The sequence below is a fragment of the Delphinapterus leucas genome, chromosome 1, assembly GCF_059928025.1.
Source record: "Delphinapterus leucas isolate spDelLeu-1000000601 "Yukka" chromosome 1, BTC_Dleu_Yukka2, whole genome shotgun sequence".
NCBI lineage: Eukaryota > Metazoa > Chordata > Mammalia > Artiodactyla > Monodontidae > Delphinapterus > Delphinapterus leucas.
The window spans coordinates 84283337-84294631 of record NC_143129.1 but is presented as its reverse complement, the minus strand read 5'-3'; the positions used below and the strand labels follow the sequence as shown (position 1 = coordinate 84294631).

General features: G+C 38.3%; 1 pseudogene; it reads right to left on the bottom strand.

Annotated features, from left to right (window-relative positions):
- Positions 1-557: 557 nt before the first annotated feature.
- LOC149750665 (ER membrane protein complex subunit 2 pseudogene) lies at positions 558-3442 on the bottom strand (annotated as a pseudogene).
- Between the last annotated feature and the right edge of the window lie 7853 nt (positions 3443-11295).

Below are 11295 nucleotides of genomic sequence, written 5' to 3'. Positions count from 1 at the left end.
ACATTATGCTGAATAGTTTTGTAAGCCAATCAACACATATGTTTTTTTTTTCTTGGCCGTGCCACATGACATGTGGGATCCTAGTTCCCAGACCAGGGATCGAACCTGTGCCCCGCTGCAGTGGAAGCATGGAGTCCCAACCACTGGACCACCAGGGAATTTACCATATTATTTTCTATAGAGTCATTATTCTTAGATTTTCTTGATGTTTAATTGGCTTACAGTCTATAGTAAGACTTCCCCAGGATGTCTTTTCAGTATTCCAAAGACTCAGGTATCATGAAATACCTTTTAAACAATGTTTCATTTCAGTTTGTACAAATAGACCCTGTTAAATTGAGGAGTCAAGGTATATTAAAAAGAAAAGGAGTTTTCTCATATGCACACTAAAGAGAATATTAACCACAATTTGATTAGTTCTTTTGGTACATTTAGACCCAGTAATTAATTCATGTTTTGTTGATCTTGGGTAAATAATCTACTTCCTTACAAAGTCATCTGCTTCTGGGTAAAAGAGTCCTGGAAATCCTTGCAGGAATCCTTGTACAAGTTGGAGTTACTTGCACAGTCTGACAAATGTCTGTCTGAGGTGATGATGTTAGCTTACACTGGAAGCTGTACCCATGAGTCTATTTCCTGTACTATTAACAGTTAAGACTAGATACAGTCTTTTACTGAGGCTCTTTTGATGTTTCTTTCAGAAGCCTCAATTTCTTTCTAATCTGTAGTTTGTAGGAGGGACATTGCATAAGGGAAAAGCAAAAATCACTCTGTATGAAAAGACTGAATGGCTCTGGATAATTCTATATTATAACCAAAAATCTCAGTACGGCTAAGAGTGCAGTTGTCTATAGAAATATACACAAAACGAATTAATTAGAATTTAATCATTGATTACCCTGAGACTTGTACCAATTAAGCCATTAAGTTATGTCTTCCTTGCTAACATAGGGAGTTTGACAGCATTCATGATTGGGGGTATGCAGGTAAAATGGTGTTCAATCTCTCTCTCTCTCCCTCTCCCTCCCCCTCCCCCCTCTCCACCCACATACAACTGCCTTATTTGCACAGATTTACTATAAATAGCTTTATGCATTTAGTAAGTTACAAGCCAATAAATTCAACTGAGCAGTTGTGAAGTCTAACATGCAAGAGCTTGACTTAAACTTAGACAGTGATTCACGGTATTTCTGACATGTCTTCAACTGGTGAAAGAGAATATTTGGTTTCCTTCTTATTTTCAACCTGTTATTTGACTATCTTCCCAATGAACATATTTCATGTTCTTCTTTACCATTCTTGTTTTTGCTTTTGGATCAGAAGCAATATGACTTGCATACACTTAAGCCCAAATAAAGCTCTTATATTTCTGTTGAACAGTTTCAATGCCTGTCAACATATTTTGCTGAAAAGTCAAGATTTTCAAGTCTACCTTGGTTATATTTAATTTCAGCTTCCTGCTGACAGCATCCCTAGATCTGACAGGGTGTGCTGTGTGGATTTGTCACCATAAGCTCCTCTAAACTAAAGGCTTCTTTGCATAATTGTGTTCATTGATGTATAGTTCTACAAGTTTACACTATGCTTTTTTGTCCCCAACCCAGATTCTTCTAAATACTCATTCATGTTAATTCTGAACAGCTTTCACATTTCCCCAGGGTGTTTGAATTTCAATTTTATGTTTTCTTATAAAAGTATCAGCTGGATCTTTTGTAAAATTGGGTCACATAGCTATATAACATCATTATATCTTTCCATGGCGTCAGATTTCACTTGACTCTGTGACTGCCAGGAAACTTCAACTCCTGAAGGCAAAACAATGCCAAGGCATACTGACCATAGCCTAGGGCTGCAATCATTACCTATTCGCATATTATCCAACTACCTTCTCCAACCATAGAAGCATATTCACTAATTAACTCTTAAACTTTTACCATTTGACCACTATTTCAGGAAATTTGTTCTCTCCTTTTTCTCATTTTATCTCACATCTTCTTCCTAAAGCTCAAATCTTCTAAAAGATAAGACCTTTGTCATCTTTCCAGGATCTAAAGGCAGCTGTGCACTTTCCCTGGAGAATTTTTAAAATTATAATCTTGTGATCATTTTGTTTTTCATGTCATCATTCTTTTTTTTTGAATTTTATTTTTTTTATACAGCAGACTCTTATTAGTTATCCATTTTATACATATTAGTGTATACATGTCAATCACAATCTCCCAATTCATCACACCACACCACCACTACCCCCCCGCCACTTTCCCCCGTTGGTGTCCATAGGTTTGTTCTCTACATCCGTGTTTCTCTTTCTGCCCTGCAAACCGGTTCATCTGTACCATTTTTCTAGCTTCCACATATATGCATTAATACACAATATTTTTATTCTCTTTCTGACTTACTTCACTCTGTATGACAGTCTCTAAATCCATCCACGTCTCTACAAATGACCCAATTGCGTTCATTTTTATGGCTGAGCAATATTCCATTGTATATATGTACCACATCTTCTTTATCCATTCGTCTGTCGATGGGCATTTAGGTTGCTTCCATGACCTGGCTATTGTAAATAGTGCTGCAATGAACATTGGGGTTCATGTGTCTTTTTGAGTTATGGTTTTCTCTGGGTATATGCCCAGTAGTGGGATTGCTGGGTCATATGGTAATTCTATTTTTATTTTTTTAAGGAACCTCCATACTGTTCTCCATAGTGGCTGTATCAATTTACATTCCCACCAGCAGTGCAAGAGGGTTCCCTTTTCTCCACACCCTCTCCAGCATTTGTTGTTTGTAGATATTCTGATACTGCCCATTCTAACTGGTGTGAGGTGATACCTCATTGTAGTTTTGATTTGCGTTTCTCTAATAATTAGTGATTTTGAGCAGATTTTCATGTGCATCTTGGCCATCTGTATGTCTTCTTTGGAGAAATGTCTATTTAGGTCTTCTGCCCATTTTTGGATTGGGTTCTTTCTTTTTTTAATATTGAGCTGCATGAGCTGTTTATATATTTGAGAGATTAATCCTTTGTCCATTGATTCATTTGCAAATATTTTCTCCCATTCTGAGGGTTGTCTTTTCATCTTGTTTATGGTTTCCTTTGCTGTGCAAAAGCTTTTAAGTATCATTAGGTCCCATTTGTTTATTTTTGTTTTTATTTCCATTACTCTAGGAGGTGGATCAAAAAAGATCCTTGCTGTGATTTATGTCAAAGAGTGTTCTTCCTATGTTTTCTTCTAAGAGTTTTATAGTGTCCAGTCTTACATTTAGGTCTCTAATCCATTTTGAGTTTATTTTTGTGTTTGGTGTTAGGGAGTGTTCTAATTTCATTCTTTTACATGTAGCTGTCCAATTTTCCCAGCACCACTTATTGAAGAGACTGTCTTTTCTCCATTGTATATCCTTGCCTCCTTTGTCATAGATTGGTTGACCATAGGTGCATGGGTTTATCTCTGGGCTTTCTATCTTGTTCCATTGATCTATATTTCTGTTTTTGTGCCAGTACCATATTGATTAGATTACTGTAGCTTTATAGCATTATCTGAAGTCAGGGAGTCTGATTCCTCCAGCTCCGTTTTTTTCCCTCAAGACTGCTTTGGCTATTTGGGGTCTTTTGTGTCTCCATACAAATTTTAAGATTATTTTGTTCTAGTTCTGTAAAAAATGCCATTGGTAATTTGATACGGATTGCACTGAAACTGTAGATTGCTTTGGGTAGTATAGTCATTTTCACAATATTGATTCTTCCAATCCAAGAATATGGTATATCTCTCCATCTGTTGGTATCATCTTTAATTTCTTTCATCAGTGTCTTATAGTTTTCTGCATACAGGTCTTTTGTCTCCCTAGGTAGGTTTATTCTTAGGTATTTTATTCTTTTTGTTGCAATGGTAAATGGGAGTGTTTCCTTAATTTCTCTTCCAGATTTTTCATCATTAGCGTATATGAATGCAAGAGATTTCTGTGCATTAATTTTGTATCCTGCAACTTTACCAGATTCATTGATTAGCTCTAGTAGTTTTCTGGTAGCATCTTTAGGATTCTCTATGTATAGTGTCATGTCATCTGCAAATAGTGACAGTTTTACTTCTTCTTTTCCAATTTGTACTGCTTTTATTTCTTTTTCTTCTCTAATTGCCATGGCTAGGACTTTCAAAACTATGTTGATTAATAGTGGTGAGAGTGGACATCCTTGTCTTGTTCCTGCTCTTAGAGGAAATGCTTTCAGTTTTTCACCATTGAGAATGATGTTTGCTGTGGGTTTGTAATATATGGCCTTTATTATGTTGAGGTAGTTTCCCTCTATGCCCACTTTCTGGAGAGTTTTTATCATAAATGGGTGTCGAATCTTGTCAATTTGTTCTTCTTTCTCTAGTTCCTTTAGGTGTAAGTTTAGGTTGTTTATTTGAGACTTTTCTTGTTTCTTGAAGTAGGCTTGTATTGCTATAAATTTCCCTCTTAGAACTGCTTTTGCTGCATCCCATAGGTTTTGGATTGTTGTGTTTTCGTTGTAATTTGTCTCTAGGTATTTTTTGATTTCCTCTTCGATTTTTCCAGTGATCTCTTTGTTATTTAATAATGTATAGTTTAACCTCCATGTGTTTACCTTTTTACATTTTTTTCCCCTGTAATTGATTTCTAATCTCATAGCACTGTGGTCAGAAAAGATGCTTAATATGATTTCAATTTTCTTAAATTTACTGAGGTTTGATCTGTGACCCAAGATGTGATCTATCCTGGAGAATGTTCCATGCGCACTTGAGAAGAAAGTGCAATCTGCTGTTTTTGGATGGAATGTCCTATAAATATCAATTAAATCTAGCTGGTCTATTGTGTCATTTAAAGCTTGTGTTTTCTTATTAATTTTCTGTTTGTATGATCTATCCATTGGTGTAAGTGAGGTGTTAAAGTCCCCCACTATTATGGTGTTACTGTCGATTTCCCCTTTTATAGCTGTTAGCAGTTGCCATATGTATTGAGGTGCTCCTATGTTGGGTGCATATATATTTACAATTGTTATATCTTCTTCTTGGATTGATCCTGTGATCATTTTGTAGTGTTCTTCCTTGTCTCTGGTAACATTCTTTATTTTGAAGTCTATTTTATCTGACATAAGTATTGCTACTCCAGCTTTCTTTTGATTTCCATTTGCATGGAATATCATTTCCATCCCCTCACTTTCAGTCTGTATGTGTCCCTAGGTCTGAAGTGGGTCTCTTGTAGGCAGCATATATATGGGTCTTGTTTTTGTATCCATTCAGCGAGTCTGTGTCTTTTGGTTGGAGCATTTAATCCATTCACATTTAAGGTAATTATCGATATGTATGTTCCTATTACCATGTTCTTAATTGTTATGGGCTTATTTTTATAGTTCCTTTTCTTCTCTTGTGGTTCCCACTTAGAGAAGTTCCTTTAGCATTTGTTGTAGAGCTTGTTTGGTGGTGCTGAATTCTCTTAGCTTTTGCTTGTCTGTAAAGCTTTTGATTTCTCCATCAAATCTGAATGTGATCCTTGCCAGGTAGAGTAATCTTGGTTGTAGGTTCTTCCCTTTCCTCACTTTAAATATATCATGCCACTCCCTTCTGGCTTGTAGAGTTTCTGCTGAGAAATCAGCTGTTAACCTTATGGGATTTCCCTTGTATGTTATTTGTCTTTTTTCCCTTGTTGCTTTCAATAATTTTTCTTTGTCTTTAATTTTTGTCAGTTTGATTACTATGTGTCTTGGTGTGTTTCTCCTTGGGTTTATCCTGCTGGGGACTCTCTGTCCTTCCTGGACTTGGGGGGCTATTTCCCTTCCCATGTTAGGGAAGTTTTTGACTGTAATCTCTTCAAATATTTTCTCAGGTCCTTTCTCTCTCTCTTCTCCTTCTGGGACTCCTATAATGTGAATGTTGTTGCATTTAATGTTGTCCCAGAGGTCTCTTAAGCTGTCCTCATTTCTTTTCATTCTTTTTTCCTTATTCTGTTCCGTGGCAGTGAATTCCACCATTCTGTCTTCCTGGTCACTTACCCATTCTTCTGCCTCAGTTATTCTGCTATTGATTCCTTCTAGTGTATTTTTCATTTCAGTTATTGTATTGTTCATCTTTATTTGTTCTTTAATTCTTCTAGGTCTTTGTTAAACATTTCTTGCATATTCTTGATCTTTGCCTCCAGTTTTTTCCCAAGGTCCTGGATCATCTTCATTATTCCCAATTCTTCTTCTGGAAGGTTGCCTATCTCCAATTCATTTAATTGTTTTTCTGGGGTTTTATCTTGTTCCTTCATCTGGTACATAGCCCTCTGCCTTTTCATCTTGTTTATCTTTCTGTGAATGTGGTTTTTGTTCCACAGGCTGCAGGACTGTAGTTCTTCTTGCTTCTGCGGTCTGCCCTCTGGTGGATGAGGCTATCTAAGAGGCTTGTACAAGTTTCCTAATGGGAGGGACTGGTGGTTGATAGAATTGGGTGTTGCTCTGGTGGGGAGAGCTCAGTAAAACTTTAATCTGCTTGTCTGCTGATGGATGGGGCTGTGTTCCCTCCCTGTTGGTTGTTTGGCCTGAGGCGACCCAATACTGGAGCCTACCCGGCTCTTTGGTGGGCCTAATGGCAGACTCTGGGAGGGCTCACGCCAAGAAGTACTTCCCAGAACTTCTGATGCCAGTGTCCTTGTCCTCATGGTGAGACACAGCCAACCCCTGCCTCTGCAGGAGACCCTCCAACACTAGCAAGTAAGTCTGGTTCAGTCTCCTACGGGGTCACTGCTCCTTCCCCTGGGTCCCGATGCACACACTACTTTGTGTGTTCCTTCCAAGGGTGGAGTCTCTGTTTCCCCCAGTCCTGTCAAAGTCCTGCAATCAAATCCCACTAGCCTTCAAAGTCTGATTCTCTAGGAATTCCTCCTCCTGTTGACGGACCCCCAGGTTGGAAAGCTTGATGTGGGGCTCAGAACCTTCACTCCAGTGGGTGGACTTCTGTGATATAAGTGTTCTCCGGTTTGTGAGTCACCCACCCAGCAGTTATGGAATATGATTTTATTGTGATTTTGCCCCTCGTACTGTCTCATTGTGGCTTCTCCTTTGTCTTTCAATGTGGGTATCTATTTTGGTGAGTTCCAGTGTCTTCCTGTCGATGATTGTTCAGGAGTTAGTTGTGAATCCTGTGTGCTCTCGCAGGAGGGAGTGAGCACACATCCTTCTACTCCGCCCTATTGAACCAATCTCCCATGTCATCATTCTTAATGCCAGTCCTTTTATCCTGAATCATCGCAAAATAGCTTGCCTGGCTTAAGTTCTAAAAAAATTTAGGTGTGCGATATTTTGGACAAGTAAAATGCAGCTTTGTTCCCACATTAAAACTACAATTGAACCATATGAATATATTATGATGGATTATTTTATTTCTCACAATTACTGACTTAAAACACCAATTTGTTTAATTTTTCCCACAGTCTTGAGGATATCTGATAATACAAAATATAGAATCTCCCTAATGCACAGCCTTACCTGTCAAGGAGTTATCATTGAGCTTTGCTTTTTATAGTCTATGTCTTAAAAATAGTGGGCTTTTTTCGAATATCTTTTCTCAAACAATACATGTGCCTCTTTCTCTCCCTCCTTCACCCTGATGTTGTTTCAACACCTGTCATTTCTTCCTTCTTATTGAGAAACTCTGTCCTAGTTATTCTGTTCCCCATTCCCATGTTTCAAAGCATTTTTCCTTGATGTCACACCAGTCACTAAGCTTCCTGTTCTGAGACTGTAGAATCCTGAGAAACCTAATTTAGGGGCTGAGCTAATCACTGGTCATCCAGGAGATAATTCTTCAGATTTTGAACTACGTATTTACTTTGCTTCTTCAGTGGTGGTATAAGAATGACCTAGGAAATTTGTGGAAGAAAGAAGCGTCCTGTGCCCTATCCCTATGCCCAGAGAGTATTAACAAGTTCCTCATGTGATTTTGGTGTAAATGATCCCTAGATCTGCAGCCCGTGCACCAAGGATTGGAGAAAAAGGAATTCATATTAATTGAGTGACTTCTCAGACACTGAACTTAGTAGTTTGTCTGTTTGTCTGTCTGTCTAGCCACACACACACACACACACACACACACACACCCATACATACACAAACACACACACATATTTAGAATCATCCAAAAGATCTATACATAATGTTATATTCTTTATTTTGTAAAATGGGATAATGAGGCTCAAAGAGATTAAATAAATTGTCTACTATTGCATATTTAGTTAGTGGTAGATCTGGTATTCAAATCCAATAATATCTTTTCCAAATCCATGGTTTTATTTCTTCAGTCCAGCCCCGGTAAAGGATTTTGTGAGGAATACACTTGGAACTAAGGAATATTGGTAAAAATTAGCTGTTAATAAAATAAAAGTTTATAATGACTTTTATTCATTCATTCAACAAGTATTTATTGACTATTCTATGTGGCAGGGACTTGTAAGGACATGGGGGGGAACAAGACAGGTCCTACACACACAAAGATTGTCTTCTAACAGCCAAACATTATATAGATAATTACTAAATATATTGTAATTGTAATGAGTGTTAATTATTATTTACGTGTTCCTTCATCTAGTTTCATCAACTAGGGATTGAAAGCTGACTGAGCATAAAAAATAGACCCATGGAATCCATGAGAATATATTTTTCCTGGGCAGGAATCTTCTGATTTTTTCATCTTAAAAGTGAGAAAATCACTGTTTATTCCACTCTGACATTCTAATATGAAGCTGTATGGCACAGTGCAAAGAGCACTAACCTGGAAGTCTTGAGGTTCCCAGATTTATAAAGGTACTTCTGCCACCAACAAGCTGTGGGAGCTCTAGCAAATTTCTTAATCTTTGTAAGTCTCAGTTTCTTCATCTATAAAATTAGGTTATTGTCCTTCATTTTTCCAGTTTTGCAAGTTCCCTATAGAGGAACAGTCCTGCCATGGTGCCCTGGAAACCTTTGTATTCACATAGTTCACACAGGCTTAAATTGCAGCTAATCTGAGTTTTGGCAGAATGCGTTTTTATCCTCTGGAATGCAAGAGGATGGGAGGCTTGTGAGAAGTTGCCTTGAAGATCCCACTAGTCTCCCTGTTCCCCTGCTAATCTCTCATGAGATAGATTATCAACACCTACCAGGTTTTGATGAGATATGATGCTTTCTGCCTGCTTTTCTCAAGGTACAGCTGAGACTACAAAACCAATTAGTTCCAGTCTAGAATTGGCTCCTCAGCAGTGGGTGTCCTACAACTCACATTGCAGTCATCAGCCCCTTTTGTTTTGGTGTTGTACTTTTTGATATGTAAGACAACAGCCCAGGGAGCTTGTACGTTTGACTACTCTTTTTTCACTGTCTATGTAAGTAATAAACTGCATCTAAAAGTGGCTCATTGTATTTTTGCCAGCTGAGTCAGTCAGGCCTTGGTCTTATCTTGTGTGCTTGACAGTTTATTCCTGCTCCAGTGTTCTCTTTGAGCTGTGATGAACTCAGTGTGTGTTAAACGGTCATTAGGAACTGCAACCAAGACCAGGCCATAGTCCTTGGTGTATGTATTTGCTGTAAAAACATTATGCTTAGCCTATGCCCTGAGAACATATAACTGAGGAACTAGCTGGAAGAGTGTCTACATGTTTAGAGAATTATAAAAGCATGTTGAAGGATGAGCTGATGGTAGTCTTTTGGTAGCCAAAGGGGATGAAAATAAGGACAGTATTCAGGCTAGGTTAGGAAAGCTTGAGGGGAAAATAAGAAATGCCTACAACAATATCCAACTCCTTAAGGGGCAGCCCAAGCTGAGTGGTGTGGTCTGAGAGAATAGCTTACCCCACAGTGAATTGTGCACCTGGCCAAGGAGGTCCACAGAATGGACCCAGGGCTCATCTATACTGCTGGGGAGCATCACCTCCAGCGGGAGGAGGATGTAATCATGAGGCTCTGCTGCACACCTCAGAATTCAACCTTGGGGCTGTCCTTACAGTAGATGCCTACCAAATAACTTTTGGATTAGCAGGAATGAAAGATGCTTGAAGATGTATAATGAATTTTACCTTAATGGATCTTCTTCATAGGATCAGAAGGGGCTAAGGAAAAAGGATCATTGCATGTAAAGAAATATAGTAATAATCATTTTCTTCTGTACTTTCAGTTTACAAAGGTGTTTTTTTTTTTTTTTTTGCCGTACGCGGGCCTCTCACTGTTGTGGCCTCTCCTGTTGCGGAGCACAGGCTCTGGACGCACAGGCTCAGCAGCCATGGCTCATGGGCCTAGCCGCTCCGCGGCATGTGCGATCCTCCCGGACCGGGTCACGAACCCGTGTCCCCTGCATCAGCAGGCAAACTCTCAACCACTGTGCCACCAGGGAAGCCCAACAAAGGTTTTTATACACATTGTTTCATGAATATTTATTGAGTAATTAATTTCCTGACTCCATGCTAGGCACTGGAGTCACAGAGTCAGTCAAGTTCTCCTTGAGAACCTCAAATTGGTAGGAAATAAGGCTCAAAAACAGATACTTTTATCAGAACGTGGCAACTCTCCTAACCTTTGGATATTATAGCAGCACAGAGGAGGGGCATGTAGTACGAGACAAGAACATGTCTTGCTAATGGGAAGGTGAAACAGTGAGAATTTTCAAGGACAATCCTATTCTCATCATAGTTCACCACAGGCGAATGTCCTCAAGAATGGATGGTATAAGGCAGGGTCTTTCTAAGGAAGGGTCTTTGCTGAATCTTTGAAGAGTGAAAAGAATCCCTCAGAGGATTCTTGGGATAAAAATGCAGGAGCTAAAAGCCATCTAAATTTTAAAAGGAGAAGTAAATTATCTCTGTTCACAGATGACATGATCTCATATGTAAGAAATGCTAAAGATTCCACACCAAAAAAAAGTTAGAAAAAATAAATGAATTCAGCAAAATAGCGGGATACAAAATCAACACACAAAAATCAGTTGTTTCTATACCCTAACAATGAACTACTAAAAAAAGAAATTAATAAAACAATTCCATTTGCCTCAAAAAGAATTAAATACTTGGAAATTAACCAAGGAGATGAAAGACTTGTACAATGAAATTACAAAACATTGCTGAAAGAATTTAAAAAAGACAAAAATAAATGGAAAGTTGGCCAATGTTCATGGATTAGAAGATTTAATATTGCTAAGATGTCCAAACTGCCCTAAATGATCTGCAGATCCAATGCATTCCCTATCAAAATCCCAACTTTTTTCACAAAAATAGAAAAATCCACCTTAAAATTCATATGGAATTTCAAGAGATCCTGAATATCCAAAACAATTTTGA